At 41.9% G+C, this 19077-nt stretch overlaps 1 long non-coding RNA gene across 1 annotated transcript in view; it reads left to right on the top strand.

Annotated features, from left to right (window-relative positions):
* Positions 1 to 2660: 2660 nt before the first annotated feature.
* Positions 2661 to 19077, top strand: part of LOC144771515 (uncharacterized) — a 39515-nt gene continuing 23098 nt past the window's right edge. The window contains exons 1-3 of the long non-coding RNA XR_013599318.1: positions 2661 to 2781; positions 7157 to 7288; positions 15531 to 15632. This is a non-coding gene — a long non-coding RNA (uncharacterized LOC144771515). The remainder of the gene's footprint in view (positions 2782 to 7156; positions 7289 to 15530; positions 15633 to 19077) is intronic.

Raw genomic sequence — 19077 nt, 5'->3', positions numbered from 1 at the left:
AGCAGTTGATTGACTAGATGTATGGGTTCAAAAGTGCATGTGGAAACAGCTGTATGGGCAGTTGACTGTGTGCATGAGTGTATTGGTGAGTGAATGGATATCTCAGTGCTACATGTTAAAGTAAGTACATATGTAAAATACAGTACATGTGAGAGTTGACATATATAAATAACTGTGCATAAGACCCAGTGAATGTGTGAGTGGCTGTATGGATCATTGTGAACTTGTATCCAGGATTGTATAAGTGAGTAAATATGTTTTAGTATATGTTTGAATAAGTAAGGTGTGTATAACTGTATAGTTGAGGAAATGGAGGTGTGATTGATTCTTTGCATGACTGACTAAGTGTCTGAGTAACTCCATGGATGAGTGACAGTCTATGAGTGTCTGTTTACACTGAGTGTATCTAAGGTTATATTAGAGTCTGAAGAGGTTCATCGTATTATCACATGAATGATGTCATCAGTGATGTGATCAGTAATGTCAAATGAGATGTCATCAGTGATGTCATCAGTGATGTCATTTGAGATGTCATCAGTGATGTCATTTGAGATGTCATCAGTGATGTCATCAGTGATGTCATTTGAGATGTCATCAGTGATGTCATCAGTGATGTCATTTGAGATGTCATCAGTGATGTCATCAGTGATGTCACTGACCATGTCATGAATGATGTAATATGTGACATGATCAGCAGTGGATTGCGGGTGCGCGATATATAGTTAGTACAACTAACTATATATGGAATTTCAATGGTTTTGTGTGAGTAAAATAAGGTTTTTTAAATGCTAATTCCTAACTATATATGGTCTATAACCTATGGTTTTTTCAGTGAATATATATATATATATATACACACACACACACATCCCCTCACATTGATTTAGCATGTAGCCCCAGCAAGGTGGCGGTCCCAGAGTTTGGGGGGGGGTCTGAGAGGCTCCCTCATTTCAAAAGAAATAAGCCCCTGGGAGTTGGTGGTCCCTACGGTAGCGTGAAGGCCAAACCAGCCACTCCCACGTTATTGTTTAAAAAAGGCCCCTTGGAGGTGGTTGTCCCTGGACAAAATAAGCCCAAAAAGGGGGATGTGTGCCCCCCTCCTCTTTTGCACCTGAGGGCCGATAATTAACAAAGCACGGAAGCCCATGCTTCTTTTTTCGTGGGGGGGGGGCAGGATTCGCAGATCCAGCTGAAAGTTTTTTTAGAAAATGCTCTTTGGGTCCTGAGGGGTCCCTGTGGGACCCTCTCCAAGAGGCCTAGGGGTCAGGGTATTTCTACCCTGCCTCCTTCTCTTTTTGAAAAATATTTTTTTATGTTTTTTCTGTGACTCACCAAGTCACAAGATAGTCGCCAACACTACCTGGTTTGAAGTGTTGGCAGCCAATCATATCTCTGCACGAGATCGGGAGGGGTCGCAGATCCTCCGCATCCCTAGATACAACTGGAAATTTCTTTCAATTTCTCCACATCTACTGGACAGATTTACACCATTTAACAAAAAGAGCACTTTCTAAATCAACAGCTACCTTCCTGCCAAATTTAGTGTAATTCAGTTAAGCAGTTTGGGCTATAGCCGTGTCCAAAGTTCCCTATGGAAATTAACATAGAGAAAATGTGTTTTTTGGACCCCCCCTTTTTCTTTGGCCCCCTCTTGACGGATCACCCCGAAATTTTCAAGACAGCAGCTAAAGTGGGTGGCAAACTAATTTTGAAAATTTCGAGAGGATTTCACAAAACAGGTCAGGGAGGAACTGGTACAGCCGACACATGTGTTGTCATGATGATGACTTATTAAAGGCTCATAGATTTTAAGAAGCAATTACGAGGTAAGTCATGTATGAATGTTTTGCAAAAAAATCCAAGGAGTCCTTGGAGCCCCAAGGACTGATGTATTTCAAGAAAGGTCTGACGTTTTAACAGACCTTGCAAATAGCGTCTAAATGGCCCAAGCATTGAAATGGGGCCAACAAAGCACCACTGGCTAGGGTTGGCCCGGTTTGGAGACTGAGAACCTGAAACCACTCTTCAAGTGTCTCGGTGTGTATGTGTCATCACGAGGAAACACGTGTCGGCTGTTCTCTGACTTGCATGTCAAGGAAATTTTGGATTGGACTTATTTGTGAATAAATGCTGGTCTGTGAAATAGACAGATCGCAATGACTGTATTTGTGTAGTGCTCTGGATTTTGTAAATTTGTTTCTATATGAAAACTCTGTTTCTATTTACATCTGTATACACTATTTAGGTGGCATTGTGTTGTTTCATTTGAGCACACAGGACTTTTGTATTCTTTGTTGGGATGTGCAAGCAATTTGCTTTTACCACTGCCATTGTGTTCTTTTTCTGACATAATATAAATGCACCAACGTGAATGCGTTGTACACCACAATCCATTCTGAACCTAGGTTAAAATTTGCAGCAAGCATCGAAAGGAGTATCAAATTCACTGAGGGATGGGCACAACCTAGTATCCTCATTATACAACAAAAAAAGTGCCTTTTGTTGTTTGTTAATGCATCATGCAACTGCTGACTTGTTTGAATAATACATTATGTGGCTGATGTGAAAGAGACGCTACTCAAGCAAACACATGAAATTATTTAGCAAACACATGTGAGGATATAAAAGTGGCATTAACTTCTGGAAAAGCAATCCAGATTCTGAATTGGCTCGAGCATATTGGATTCAGACTACACTAAACCATGGCTCACAAGGTGTTCCATGTTCTTGCTCTGGCCCTTATTATAGGAGTCATCATGGCAAATGCACAAACTACTGCAGGTAATGTATGATCAATTTATCCGATTAGTATAAATCAGCTAATTTTGATATAGATTAACGGAGTTGAAAAGCATTTTGAAAAGCAAGGCTGATGGATGTGGTTTTTAAATAGCACTACATAATATTTTGTTTTTATTTTCACATACCTTCAAGAAAAGATGCTGTGTTACATAATTATAGCTTGGATAAAGGATTTTTTTCATATATATTTGTAAAGTCTCAGAGCAGTTTGGAGTCCCATTTATTTCGAGGTTGTGATTTTCAAGATAGGAGAGCTATGAAATGTCTTTGATTTAAGATGCCATTAAAAGATACAGCAAAAAACGAAAAAACTATTACGATTATGTTTTGGCAAAACACAAACATATGTGAACATTCGAATAAATAAATGATTTACCACTAATAGTTCTGTTATGTTACAAAAGTGAAATATGTATCGTAACTGTATAAACGTTGTATGTAGTGTGAAATCCACCGTATAATTTCTTTACAAAACTTCCAGTGGCTGATTCATAAAAATGGTTTCACTTGTGCAAATACAAATGTCAATTTGAGCGTGAAACTCCCAATCATCGTTTGTGGTGACACACAACAGATGCCCGACCACAGTGTGATGAAATACACCCTTGAGTTTATGCAGGAAGTGATCTGACTGTGAAGTAGATTAGATAAATAGAAATAAATCTATATGCTAAACAGGAGAAGTTTGCTTCTGCTCTTTCCACTTAAGGGGCATGCGTATTCGTGATTAATGGTGTTTATTCAGGAGTGAATATTAAGTGAAATTCCATATCCATTATAGAAAATCTTAGCTTTTATTTTGATTTATGTTAGAAAGTCATCTTTTGGCCTGTTCACCCACAATTGTTTGTGTTGACTGGTACTGATGGAAGCTGACTCTGACTGTTCCCTGAGACATGCTAATCTGGCCCAGGGCCACTGCTGTGTTAAGCATACACACATGCATTGAGGTACACTTATAATTGGAATGACCTACCCTATAAGCCCCTAGTATCTAATAGGATGAAAGGGTAAAAACTACCTATAAGTCCCTAGTATATATTAGGGCCTGGCAGTTCAGAGGCCAGCAGCCTTTTTTTGCAATTGCATGCTTGCACTGCTTAGAGCCGTAGGTCATTTTAAAAGCTGCTGTGAATTGCAGCACTGCTTTTAAAAAGTAAATTAGCTGAAACTCGACTTTGTTTGCATGGGCATGGTATAAAAGAGATGACATTATCTTTGTATATCAGGTACTCCTCTAGGTGCTCCAAAGACACTCTCAGCAGGTTCAACGACCCCCTCACAACATGCCCAAACACCAACTCAAAGGGACTTAAACCAAACCCTTTCTGTGGAACCTCCATGTAGGCAAACCGTTGGCATGAGAGTAGACTGTCCACCTTCCTCTGAGTTTGTCAGACAACCTATTGATCATGCCCTTCATGGTCTTGTTGAACCTCTCCACCAGACCATTAGTCTTGGGGTGATATGGGGGGTTTAACTTGTAGGTAACACCACGTTTATCCAGCATCGCTTTCAGATAGCTAGACAGGAAGTTTGTGCCCTTATCTGAAACAACCTCTTTTTGGAAACCCACTCTGGTGAAAACACCCACTAGGGCTCTAGCCACTGCAGGAGCAGAAACTGTTCTGAGGGGTATTGCCTCAGGGTATCTCCTGGCATGGTCCACTACCACCGAGCTATACGTATTCCATTATGCAGTAGGTGGATCTAGGAGATAAGAAATGTACACCCCAACCCTCTCAATGGGAGTCCCAACCACTGGCAGTGGTATCAAGGGAGCCTTTGTCTTTCCCCCTGCGTTGGCACTGGCCTGCCAAATAAAACAGGGCTACAGAACTCCTTTACCTTCTCAGACATTCGGGCCAGTAGAAATTTTTCACAAACCAAATCCAAGTCTTGGTCTACCCCAAATGTCCTGCCAAGGGGGTATTATGACTTAAAGTCAGGATGAACTTTCTGTACCTCTTGGGCACCACTACTTCCCTATTGGCTCCTTCCTTGTGGTTTCTGGCCTCAGTATACAGCAGCCCATCTCCCCAGTATATTCTGTACAATCCACTGTGATCCCCCTCCTCTTGCATTAAGACAAACCTCTCAAGGGTCACAGACAAAACTAATTTCTGTAGGGTCCACCGGCTCCTGTCAGTTCTTCCAAGCCTCCAAGTCACACGGTTTTGTATCCGATTACCCCCCCTGGCCTGCGGCGCCCCGGCTACACGGGAAATTCGTTCATACCTATCCGATATTTCAGGAATATATCCTTGCTTAATCACAGCTGATCCAACTCCAAATTCCGTTTTGGCACCACGGCTTATAATCTACCGTCTTATGACCCACTTAAAACAGGAACTTTAACTACAGCACATCTTTGCGTCTCATACTAAGAAATCTCCCCATGATCTTATGGTCGGAATTAACAGCGATAATGTGAACATCCATTCCTGTCTGACCTCACTCCTCTACATATTCAGCTACTAGAAATCACCATTTTGGCAGCTATAGTACATCATCAACGTTTCAGTCTATCATTCAATGTGCAATAGACGGCTACCTGAAGAAGGCACGTATGCCGAAATGCGCGTAGTAGACATCTGCCGCACTGCCTCCATCAACCTTCCGTCTTTTGTATTTGATATATGCACAATCATGCTATTTTGATGATACACATTTCTTGCAATCATGATCATACATTTTATATGAATATGTCAATATGTCATTTATCAAGTAAACTATGAACAATATATAAAATAAGAGAATATTTTTTTTTTATATTGAATCTTGTGTGCACACATTTGTTAGAATAGGGTGGTTAGTTTATCTACATGTGAAAATTTATTCTCACATGCTCTCACTTTTAATATAGAGGTATTTTTATTACAATAGTCCTTGGTCATTATCTGTTTCTAGCTATAATTTTCTCACAATAGTTCTTCCAAGCCTGACAGCTCTGGCAGGGATGGTGTCTCTTCCTCAGAGGCCATATCCTTCCCCTTAGGGTCAGATTCCTTCTGCACCTCTGGAGTTCCCTGGGCTGACTCACCAGCCCCATTGCACTTGTCCTGGGATGCTTTTCCCATTGTTCCAGGGTCCAAGCATTCAACCTTTCCCTTCTGGATAGTCTGTGTCCTGGCCACAGTACATACCCACTCAGGGAGCTCCAATATTTTCATATGGAGCTCTCTCTCCGCATCTGGCCACTCAGATGCTTCAAGATCATTTCCCGGAAAAAACTGTAATGGGAATACAGGAGACACAGCTACCTTCATTAAACTTGTCATACCACCCCATTCCAAATCCACCCTAGCCATGGGAGGGAGCTTGGTGCTGCTGTCTGCATAGGTCACCTTGAGAAACAAGGATTTTACTGGGAGCTCCCTGAAATTCAAGTTGGGAACCCTTACTGAATCCAGACAGGTGAAGAGCAGCAAGGACCCTCGGAGGAAAAAGCTCCAGAAAAGTTTCTAAGTGTGCCTGGTAAAATTTTTGTGGGGCTCCATCGTGGTTGGCCTGAAACTTTGGCTTTGTCCCGGTTAAGCAGGACCAGATGACCCAGATTGGTAATATTGGTTTCCAAACACTAGATAGTGCTTATTCTTTAAAAAGTATTATCTCTGGTTTCCTATATATTGGATTATGGTCATTTTGGTGTCATTTTAGAGATACAAATGTATCCTATTTGTATAAATTGCAGAGGGATTTTTATTGTGTGTTGCGTCTTATTGATTTACTGTATTGGTGTTTTTAAATGCTTTACAAAGCAAACCCAAGGAGATGATGGACGGAGCGCTGAAACTTTTCAGACACACACCCCCAGTAACTGGGGTTGAGTGCCTGAAACGTTTCAGCACTGCGTCCACCATCTCCTTGGGTTTGCTTTAAATGCTTTACATGCATGTCTATTAAGTTAAGCCTTATTGCTTGGTGTCAGCCACCAAGGGTTGAGCAAGGAACAAATTTCTAGAGACCATCTTCAGGACCCAGTACAGTGTGAGTGGCCTTGTTACTGGTGGTAGATGCACACTTACCACCACCAACAAACCACCCTCCAACAATTAAGATTTGCACCAAATATCCACATTTTTGGCTATTTTATACTCAGGGCAGCACTTCAGCTCTTTTTTTAAAAACATTTCCTTTATCCACATTGCACAAAACCTTTCTTTATGACTTTCTCTGAATGCCAGCCTTAATATTCAAAGTAGTTGTGCACTCTTTAAAAATATCTTGAAATATCTTTTTGGTATGTTTGCAAAATAACGATATTTATTTCAGCATTAGGACTTTGGTACTGAATAGTTTCTAGAACAGGAGATGAGGGACACGCTCTTACTTTCTGTTTGCTTTCTCCCAGAATGCAAAACTGCACTGGTCAACCGGATTCAATGCAAAAGTGACGAAGTTCTCAGCAAAGAGCAGTGCTTCAGTGAAAATTGCTGTTATGATGTAAACACTCCTGGTGCAAATTCCTGCTATCAGAAATCTGGTAATGTATTCGCCCTTTCAACATCTATATCATTATCATGGACGCAGTTTTTTGGGGAATGTTACAAAGTACTTTCTTTTCAGGTCACATAATGGACATGGGCTTTTCGGATCTTTTCATAAAGGTCTCAAATAAGGTCTTGCATAGGAACTATGGTGTCAAACCACAATACAGTTTGTGCTTGCATACCAAAGTCCAAATGAGGTTGGCTAAAATGTTATCCACATGAGTAAAAAGATGTGAGCACAAAGCCTACCATTCAACTGGCCATAGGTGTTGCGACTGCAGATTTGCAAGTTGCAATGCACTAATGGCACAATATGAGTCAGAAATCACTTTCAAACTCACCAAAAGTCCTTTGCACTGATTGCAGCTTGGTTGGAGGAATGCGCATGAAAGGGATACATCACTCCGACTGAACTGCAATAGAACGCAAAAAATGATTCACAACCACAACTGTGGTCACAAACCATGAATCTTCTACCAACTACCTAAGGGAGAAGGTAAAAGGAAAGCTATACATGTACACGTTTGCCATTTATAAAAGTGAACAGTGCACTAAGGAGACACTATGTCATTGACTGAATGCCAAATTTTATTTTTGAAAGCACCGAGGGGCTCCTTAAAAAAACAAGCATATGTAATTCCAATAGGTCTGGCTTTAATGTACTATCACATGCAAACCCAAGCATGCACAAATGCTATTTGCAGGCATTAGCACATGAAAGCTACTCCTAATATCTTTGTTAATGCTAGGTCTCTGACAGTGTCAAAATCGAAATTATAATTTGAATTATAAGGCACATCTTTCCACTAGCAGCAAGGTCTTTTAGGGATTTGCTGCTGAATGTGGCACCATCTTTGGGCCATTAACGATAAGTACCTGTCAGGAATCCTGAATTTTCACCATCCTGTGCGGCTCTCCTCAGTTCAGTGCAGGCACAGCACTTCTTAAAGGGAAAAATCCGAATGCATCATTCAGAATTGGTAGGTAGGTGTATGTGTGGCCACAACAACCTTCGAGGGCCACACACTTTTTGGAACGCACCATCTGCCCTACAGAGGGGTTCCTCATTTCTTTATTTCCGTTAATAAATTGTAAGAGTGTGATAGAAATGTCCGCACTTGTGTTTACTGTGTGTGCTTGTGTGTGGAACTGTGATTGACTAGTGCTATTGCTTGCGCTGTGCTTGAGTTGCAAAGTTTGTGTTCTGTGTTTGTGTGTTTGTAAGCATGCATGTGTGTGTGTGTGTGTGTGTGAGTGAGTGTGGGTGTGTGCGTGTGTGTAGAGGACACCTACAATGCTGCTGAGGCACTGTACTAATGCTGTCCCCAAATAAGTAAAGCTTTCTGTATGCAATGCATATCTGAAAATTAAGATCTTGGGGTGTGATATACAGAGTGAAAGGTCACACATATTGATTTCAAATTGCATTACTATTAGTGACCTGTCGCTTATGTTATGATGCAACTTTTGTTCTTATCAGTCATATTGCAAAATGTACAGTCACTGGAGGTTTCAGAACAACATACGTAATGAATATTTATTAGGAAAGTTGTTGTTTGCAACCTCCTGTGGCAGTTTATAAACAAGGAACAGCGGACCACTATCCCTGTGTTTGCATTCTCAATGGTGCTGCTTAAGATAATTTAGGAAAGGGCAGACTGGCATGCCTGGCCGCTGCCTGTTCCTCATGAGGCCGCCAACACCATTTACACAGAATTAGGTGTCCAAGGACACTTCCCTATATGAGAATCCGCTACCGCCTCCTTTGAGATATAGGTAACTGATTAGTGATTTGAAACCGCAACTGCAAAAAATTGATACATACCTACTCGACTTTAGGAACTAATGCCTTTCTCATGCCCCTTTATAATTGTGATTGCGCGTGTCTGTAAACTCATTTTGCGAGTTGGTCATGCTTTTCCGACTTGCAAAATTGGTTTCCTATGCATCAAAAAGCCAGTTTATGACCAGCCCAGACTAAGCTCCCACAGAGTTAATAAACCTATGAGGCCAACAAGGTGCACCACCCGCATATTTCCAGCCTAAAATTCTGCTCTACATTTTAACTTTTCACTCCTGGATATGATTGCTTATCAGGGATCAAAAATGCACAAACCTAAATAAAGCTGAAATACTCCTTAATTGTCCTGCAACCTAGAATTTCAAAAGTCGGAAGGAAATGAAGAGTACACTCAAACTCACATAACGAGGCATATCACTCAATAAGGATGGCATTCAGAGAAAACGTTAAAGCTGAGAAAATGTCCTTCTTGACTAAAGGAATTCATAATACCACCAAGCTTGCAGTGTCTTTTAAACTTTAGCATCTCGGTGCCATAACATCTGAAACGCCTCTGACACAAGTGCATCGGTGACCCGATTCTTATGCCCAGATCATCATTGAAATCTATAATTGAAACAGTCGTCTAAGAGGAATGCTTGCAGACCATACCTAACAGCCAACATGACCTCTAAATCCATTCCTTTGAGCCACAAGAGATATCCTCTTGACTGCTTTTAGCATCTCCTTAAAGCATGACATTTTCCCAGGCCTCTGAAAAGCAGCCATCTGCTAAAGTAGCCGCCCTGGGAGTCAACATTAACACGCTCCTTGCACCTGTACATTGACATACTTCTAGAAAGAGTGGCCCTGTGTCAGTCAGCTTCAGGGTTTTGCAAAATCGAACAATCTGATGGATGAGCAAAGGCCAGGCTTCCACCCAGGTCAAAGCACCAAGCTGGACGTCCTACTGCCCCTCAATGATCTTCCTGAGCACATTGATTAAGGGACAGACGTCCTTCTTGTCTTCTTAGAGTTGATAGCTGCTTTTGAGTCTACTAACCTCAACATTCTGATTAGGAGCCTGAAAGCAGAGGGCATCACCAGCACAGTTGTGAAGTGGATACAATCTTATATTTCAGGGAGATCACACGTGGTCAATCCTCTTGCTCTTTTTGTTTAATATGGACATGCAGCTCTTTGCCCAATTGCAGGAGGAAGCTTTTACATGTATGCGGATGATACTCATATTTTGTTACCTAGCTTGTGCTCAAGAGTCTTCAAAATAAAAAGCAAAGCATTTAAAAGCGGCCATCACTGTTGTCAGGACATCAATAACTCACAACTTCCTCAAGAAAAACCCATCCAAAACCACAATCTTGATTGCCTCCCCTTCTTTGTTTGTGAAATGGTACACAACCTTATGGACAAATATAATGGGCAGCCCTCATATGGTTTGAAAGTGGTGAAAAGTTTAGGACTTTTTCTTTGTGACCCCACGCTTTTACACTGCGGCCTGATCATCAGAACGAGGATCGGAGAATTATGTATTCAGAATATCCAAAGCCATAAGTTTACATTCAAGATGGAAACATGGGCATACTTCAGGGCAGGACAGGAGGGTGTTTACCAACTAGGGGACAAGATGTGTCATTACAGCCAGATCTACCAGCTCTGCCAGCTATGGAATTGAGGAACCAGGTTGAGTCTCAGTGTTGGCTCAACATCTATGATTCTAGGCAAATCCCTTAATCTCTCAGGGCCCGTTTCACAGAACTAACTTAAGACAAAATCCTAAACATTCTACCATTTTGGTATTCACAGAAGGCACTTTCTCATTTTGGTATTCACAGAAGGCACTTATTCATTTCGGTATTCACAGAAGTTAGAAGTCTCATTTTAGGAGTAGTAATGTTAGGAGTACTAACTTTAGGACTCCTAAATGCCTTCTGTGAATACCGAAATGGTAGTAAGTTTAGGATTTTGTCTTAAGTTAGTTCTGTGAATCGGGCCCTCAGATCCCACAAAATGAATGTGACCTTGATGTAAGTAGTGCTCATGTAAAGTGCTGCAATGCATTTGGGTGGAGTTAGTGCTTTATATAAATGACAACAAATAAAATTAAGGCCCAGATTTATCTAGCTTCAGTAACATATAGAAAGCCATGTACGGGGCGATTTGTTCCACATAGTAAAAAGAAATGTAATAGAACGCAGCAGCTTGTGCTGCTCCATGTTACATTTCAGGCAGGAAGGTGTTCCATGGGTGTAAGCGTGGGTGTTCCCAAGCATCCACTCATGGATTTTGGTGCATTCCCAGGTGAACTACAGCTAGTAAACCGGGGAATGTGTCAAAATTCTACGCCTTCTGCATTCTGCATCACACATAGAAAGAGGAAGATCCCTCTAAGGATTGTTTTTGTGCTGGAAGGTAAGACTTCAGCACAAAAACAATCCTGTCCGGCAAGCAGGCACCTTTGCAATATGGTGCAAGGGTGCCTGCCTTGGCCCTAGGCAGCACACAATGCACCGTGCAAAGAGAGAGCAGAAAGGTTCAAAATGTTATGTTATGTTATGTTATGTGCATACTCTTTTATAGCGCACGGCTACCCAACGGGTGTCCCGGCGCTTTTGCAAAGAGATCAGAGACCGGGGTATCCATTCAGCAACTCAGGTAGTCGGGACGATCACGCAGAAAAGAGCCACGTCTTTAGCTCCTTTCTAAAGGTAAAGAGACTATTGGCTTTCCGCAAAGAGATCGGAAGCCCATTCCAATGGAGGGCCGCTAAATAGCGGAAGGACCGACCACCCATCCGGACACGTTTAATGGACGGGACCACAATCGTGGCTGATGAAGCCGATCGCAGCATCCTCCTTGGAGCATAAAAGGCCAATCTCTTTTTGATGTACGCAGGGCCTACAGAATGCAGGGCCTTGAAGGCCAAAGTCAGAGTTTTAAAAATAACTCTTTTAGAGATAGGGAGCCAATGTAACTCCTTAAGCAAACTAGAAGCTCTGGCTCTGCGTGGGAGGCCAAAGATTGCCCTTGCAGCAGAATTCTGGACTATCTGCAATCTTGCCAGCAGATATTTCGGCAGACCTACATACAGGACATTAGCATAATCAAAACGTGATCCAACTAATGCCTGCACTACAATTCTCTTATATTGCAGTGATAACATCGGTAAAAAATTTCTAAGCATTCTCAGGATGCTGAAGCATTTCCCTGATAATGCATTGATCTGAGATCTAAAGGACAGATCTACATCGCAGACCACACCAAGATTTTTGGCCTGCATTGATACCGAGCCGGGAGGAAACATGTCCTGAGGCCACCAGGATTTCCAGCATGGGTCCGGAGCACAGCCAAAAAAAAGCAACTCAGACTTGTCTGAGTTGCATTTTAGGCTATGCCGTTGGAACCACGCAAAAACGGAACCAAGGCAGTCCCTGATCTTTGCCCCATCAAACGCCTCTCCATTCCTGCACGTGAACAGGAGCTGGGTGTCGTCAGCCTAGGATATGACCTGGGCACCAAAATGGTGGAAAAGGTGTTCAAACTGACATGTATTTGATTGCATTTTCAAAATGGATTTCTTCACAAAGTAAAAACAATGTTAGTAGTGAAAGAAAGACAAATATTCATAATTTCCATAAATGTTACTCCTGTTGATCATCCATAACCCATATAATATATGGGAGAAGCAGCTGCAAGACTGCAGAAGTATTCATGGAAATCTACGACTTTCCATGTGTATTCCTGTAGGTTTATGCAAATCTCCAAGAAAGCCATGCATGTCATTATGACATCTAGAACAATATGGACAACAGATATACATGATTGGATGAATGCTGTGAAGGCAAATGAAAGATGCGTGTGAATAGGCAAAAAGGGTGGAGAACATGAGATGAGTGTGTATGTGTATGCTTGTGTGTGTGTGCATAGTGTCTCCTTGTGTTTGCATCTACGAATAGACACAGCTGCCGCACAATTAGAGGAAACCCTCTGCTTTCCTTAACTCTAAATGAGGTAGGCGACCGTAAATGTGTGGGGCAAAGCTCAGGGGGAGCATCAGTTAATTGTGGTGGTTTACCTGTTCCACCACTCTAAAGGAACTCATAAGTAATTTAGAATGTAGACTGTCCCATATCTTCCACCTCTTGGTGTGCAGAGGATGTCTAACCCTCATGGGTCTGCCACACTGCCAAGTCCTTTGTTTATTTGGGATTCAAAAAGACTGAAGGCTTCATTTATGATTGCCACGTTAACATTAAAATTCGGTGCAAACAAAATTTTATGCGATATTAAGTTAAGGTTAGTGTGTAAATTGCACGTTTCAATTAATTTGTACCCACATTATTCATTCCCGGAAATACCAAATAAAATAACTGTACTAAGGAGTGTGATACAGTAAACACTATGTGACAATACAAGTCACAAATCTTTTCTGCAAGTTATTTCCCATTGCACTCTGAAAAAAACCTATTATCGGGCACAAAATACAAACCAATAAAGTTTGCTAATTGTATTTTTTTGTATATACGATTGCAGTTATCTCCAACGCGGCACTCAGAATGAGATGGTTAGTAGCATTTTAGAGGCCCTGCAAAGAACTATGCAAGAAATCACCATGTTGCGGTATACACCCGTTACAACGGATCTTTTACTCCGCACTACCATTACAACGCGACTTTTACTCCGCATACCATTACAACGCATTGCGCTGGGGGGCGCTCTAGGATAGGGAATAAGTATAATTTACTATCCAACACCTTCCCTAGGGTCCACGGGGACTGGAGTTAGAATAGTAAATTATACTTACCACTATCCAGCGCCCCAAGGCGCTATGCGCTGTAACGGTATGCGGAGTAAAAGTCGCGTTGTAATGGTCTGCGGAGTAATAGTATGCGTTATAACGTCATACATCCCCATGTTGCATTACAATAGCATCTTCAGAAAGGGTGGTGTGACCCGATCGCTACAATCAGACTCAAAAGCAAGCTGGTGCAAATCAGAATTTTGAAGGCTGCGCCTAGATTTTTTAAATCTGACTTACAGATCAGGCCTTAAAATTGAGAAACAGTAATTCTGATGGTTTTACATTCATTATAAGAACCCAAGGCCTTCACTGCGGGGCTGATAACAGCATGCCCAGCCCGAAGTAAAGGATTAATGAGAGATTCTGGCCCAGAATTACTGATTGTGTTTGTATTTCTTAACTAGTAACTGACCTCCCACTCCCTAACTCCTGCCCTCCGGATTTACTAGTACTTGTAGTATTGGTAATTCTGGGATGACCCGTTACTGGATTATTAACAGACCGGCCATAATGAGAGCCCAGTTAGCAACTGGTGGCAAATGGCTGCTTAAACACATGCATGAGTGCAAACTGTACACATCTCATGGAAACTATAGAGAGCACCGACACGAGCATGATTTGCACCAGTTTTTTATTCACAATAGTGTGTGACTAGCTCTAACTACCCCCGCCTGTAACAAATTATTTTGTTTCATAAGATGCCTCGTTTCTTACTTGTTTCCTTATGCCAAGGGTACACACTGGCCATCCATCCAACTTTTGCCTCTGTGTTTTCATCTCTACAAGTTTTTCTTGTTCAGTCTCAGGGGCAGAGCTACAAGAAAGTGCCGCAGCGTGGCTCCACAAGCCCTTTGGCAGCGCCACGCTGCGGCACTTTCAGAGCACAGGAATGCAACATATTTATAATGATATATCGCATTCCTGTGCTCTCCCCTGTACTTGCGCAGAAACAGCTGCCATGCGCCAGCGCAGGCACTCTTGCACGGAGGTGCAAGGATGCCTGTGCCATGGGGAGATTGCTTTTGTGAAGGAAGGGGCACCTTCCTGCACAAAAGCAATCACTGCAGGCATTTGCCTCTTGAAAAAATGAGGAGACATGAAATGAAATGAAAACATTTGTCCTCGTTTCACGTGGCTACGCCACCCCTATCGTGGCGCAGCAAACTGACGTATTTCTCGTAAATCTGAAAATGCCTCAGTGGACATGGGTGTTGCGTGGGAACACCCACAGCAACACGCATGTCCCGCCCCTAACACGCAAAGTGTTGCGTGAACAGGGGCGATATTTACAAGCGTAGGTTAAGTCACGCAGGGTGACTTTACCTGTGCTTGTAAATATCCCTTAGCAGGATACGCCACCGGTGCATCACGCGACGTGATGCACCGGCGGCGCATGGGGCTTGTAAATCTGCCCCTCAGTTTCTCCGTTTTCACGTGGGAATGAAAGGAGATAGTACTGAATATTCTCCTCCTTCCTGATTAATAAATTGCCAGGTGCTGTTTTACGACTGAATGCCTGCCTCTCACGGCAACGCTGTATGGTATTCCTATGACCTTGTTCCACTCTACCATCTTTTAATAAGTGCCAGAAAATATGAGATGACCTATTCAACCCTCTTGTTTCTGTGTACACAAGGAGCTGCTTCTGCCCAGGGCCCTGGGAAAAAGAAAACAACAATCACAAAGAAGAAAAAGCAAGGCTAAATGTGTAGCTGTTTGGATCACTCTTTTCAGCCTGGTAAGAATGGGCAATAAAGTAGGCATACGTGATCCTGCTCAATATACAGTCTGAAGCCATGTACCTCTCTCCATGCAGTTTTATATTCACTTTTATACTGAATCAAATGTAGTAAAAATAATTTAAGTATTAAAAGAACCCGTAAGACAGGATTACTCTTATATGATTTTAATTTCTAAGTTTGAAAAGATTTACAAAGAAACCCAGCAGTAAAGAGGGCATAGAGCGTTTTCCAATTGATAAGAGTCATTAATGCAGATTCTATTGATTGCTCCAGTATAAGGGACTTGCCTGGTATTTCTGCATCTGAAACTAATGGTGAATTTGTGTTTGGATGTTCTTGTTTGCAGAACTACCACACTCTTCCATGTTTTCTCCTGATGAATGGGGAAGTATTGAGGAAAATTGTGTTGCTGTGGTACTTCATGCATGCAGGTACAAATTAGTGGTTGTTTTCCGAGGAAACATTCTGTTACTTTACATCTGGAGAAATGGTTTCACGGAAAACCATGAGGGTGTGATTTTGCCACACATCCCGGAATCCCGATTCAAATACAAACTCATGGATTTTTCCCAAATCATGAAGTCAAAATTCTCACAACGACGCAGAAATGGGAAATCTGCACGAATGACACGTACAGAGTTGTTAACTTTGCACAAGAACCTTTTTCATACATAGAAAAAATATGTTTATCTAGAAACACATTCTCCAGTTCCCCATTATGGAGTTTGTTTGTCCCTTTCAAACACTAGAGAAGCACGTGCTCCTGCTTTTCGCAGGATGGGAAATTATGGGGCATATTACCAACGTTTAGCGATATTCATCGCTAACGATGCTTAGCAAGAAATATTTTAACGCTAAGCACCGCCGGAAATTATCGCAGAGATAACTTGCTATTAGCAAGGTTTATCTCAGAAGTGATAAAAATCCTTGCGCTAACTGCCAAATGAGAGATTATCGCTGGAAAACCAACGATAATCTCTCGAAGTTTGGCGTTAGCTTGATAATAGGGGCTCACAAACTTAGCCATGATATCCACCTTCCATAGGATATTATGGCTAAGTCAGGAAAATACCAGGTGTAAAAAAAGCAGTGCTAACCGCGGTTAGCCCTGCTTTTTTTTATCACTAACAGGGTTAGCGAAATCCTTGATAATAGGAGAAATGTCGCTTAACAACATTTCTCCTATTATTTTTCTCTGGAACGCCCCCTTTGCATCTCATTAGAGATGCAAGAGGAAGCGTAGAGAAAAAGGGTGCTAACATGCGAATTAGCGTGTTAGCACCCTGTTGCTGATAGGGAGATAATTTTATCTCCGTTTTCTTGGCTTTTAAAGCAAAAAAAAGCGGAGATAAATCCCTTGATAATATGCCCCTATATTTCTTGGGACAGCCGATAGGTGATAACACTTGAGTTTTAGGATATGAAAGGTGAGAAATGCTCCTGTCGTTTACCAGAAGTAAACTTATGTTCTATAATAGAGGCTTTTATCAAATCCAAAATAGCACACTATGCAAGGCACTAGTTTTTAATGGCAATTAATGTAACGACTGGGCAATTCAAATTTGCATGGGGATGATGTAACTGAAAGTAATAGGTGCTGTCTACAACCCCACCTCTTGATTTACTTCTGAAAACCTACCGTATCCCAAATACTAATCTGGGAAAAAGAAAGCATTAAATCTCGTAATTGTGCCAAGCGTTGCAGTAACCACTTAGGACCTCCACATTACATTCCACCTGACATATTGGAAATAAATAATGCATCTTTTTAGTAGGTCATAGCACCCTAGAAACACACTTATGACATTCTAAATAGGCAAAAAATGTTGTTACAAAATGTTTAGCAAAAATAGCTCATGTCCACAATGCTGTCCCTGCGAGCAATCGTATAAAACATGGTCATATGGCAGCTCTCACACTACATGGAAACTGAGGGTTAATTCAAAAAAATTTTGATGCAAAGAAGCGCCGCCAGCCTTTGTGCTGCGCTGCCCCACAGCAAAAGAAAGGGGCAGGAAATGCACCATATCTATCAGATATAGTCCATTCCTGTCCTTTGCCCTTGCGCCAATGCAGGGCCCCTTGCGCCATGCTGAGTCTGCCTTTTAGGGGAGATTGTTTTCGTGCAGGAAAACATTCATTGGAGGCGATTTCCTATTTCTATGTGTGCTACATAATACACCACACATTGAAGGAGGAAAAAAACAAGGACAAATATTGTTGTTTGTCTTTGTTGCACCTGCCCTACGCCACCCCTAGGGAGGCTTAGGCTTTTGATAGATTCCAAAGTTTGCGAAATCTTGTAAATCTGGGAATATGTCAAATTCCATGGGTGTTACCTGGTAAAACTTACTATAACACCCATGGCACACCTCCCTATCGCAGGGTGAGGCAACAGAGTAACTTGCAGGACGGCTATATTTAGCATTGTAAATATGGCCATGCAGTGTATGCTGCAAGACCGTCACTAAAAGTGATGACCCGGCGGCAGAGGGGCCTTGTAAATGAGGCCCCCAGTCAAAATTCTGGCCCTTTACAAGTGCCAATTCTGTTCTTGCTGACATTACAAATAATCTCTTAGGCCAATATTCACAAACGTTTAGCGTAGGGTTAGCATGAGTTTTTTTAAAGCTGACCCAATGCTAAACCTTTTTGGGAATTATTAAACCAACGCAAATTTGTATATGTGTTCGTCTGTATGTATAAGTAACATAAAGCACCGCAAAATGCTGCTTTGCATTACTTTGCGTCAAGGTGGCGTTACATAGGTGGTACGTAGGTGTTCCCATGCAACCACCCATGCATTTTGACGTAAACTCTATCTACTAACATTAGTAGACATGGTTTAGAGACGAAGATGAACAAAGCTAAGAAAGTGGTATTGCTTCCCCAACTTGCAGCTCATAGACAAAGTAGGAAAAGCTTTAAAGTATGTCTCAGCATTGTATTTTGCACTAGAATGATACTCTTCCAGCACAAAACCTATGGAAGACTCAGGCATGCACCCTAGCACTATGGCTCTACGGTGTGTGCCCAGCGAAGGGCAGCTAAAATCAATGCCGGCACTAGGGAGAGGGGAAGCAAGAGGCACATCTCTGTATTTATGACGCTCTCCTGCTCACTCTCTGTCATGCAACACAGTGCAGTATTTGGCTGGTTTGTTGCGTTCCATGATTCTTTGAGAATCTGGGCCTCGATGTCTCTTGCTACTGCGCAATCTAATATTTTACTCCTTCTTGACTAATTGTATTTCACATAGTGGGCAATAAACTTCTTCTGAATTGACATTCAAAATGCTTTTGAATGTCAAAGACTGCCCTAAAATGGATTTGATCCTGCATGTCAAACCCCTGCCAACTATTACTTGTCATGGCCACCTCATCGATCAAATACACTCAATGTGGCCCTCGTTTCTGGTTGTGTCATTTCCCAGGGTCACAA

Source organism: Lissotriton helveticus, chromosome 8 (genome assembly GCF_964261635.1).
Source record: "Lissotriton helveticus chromosome 8, aLisHel1.1, whole genome shotgun sequence".
Classification (NCBI taxonomy): Eukaryota; Metazoa; Chordata; class Amphibia; order Caudata; family Salamandridae; genus Lissotriton; species Lissotriton helveticus.
This window is presented reverse-complemented; position numbering and strand designations above follow the sequence as displayed.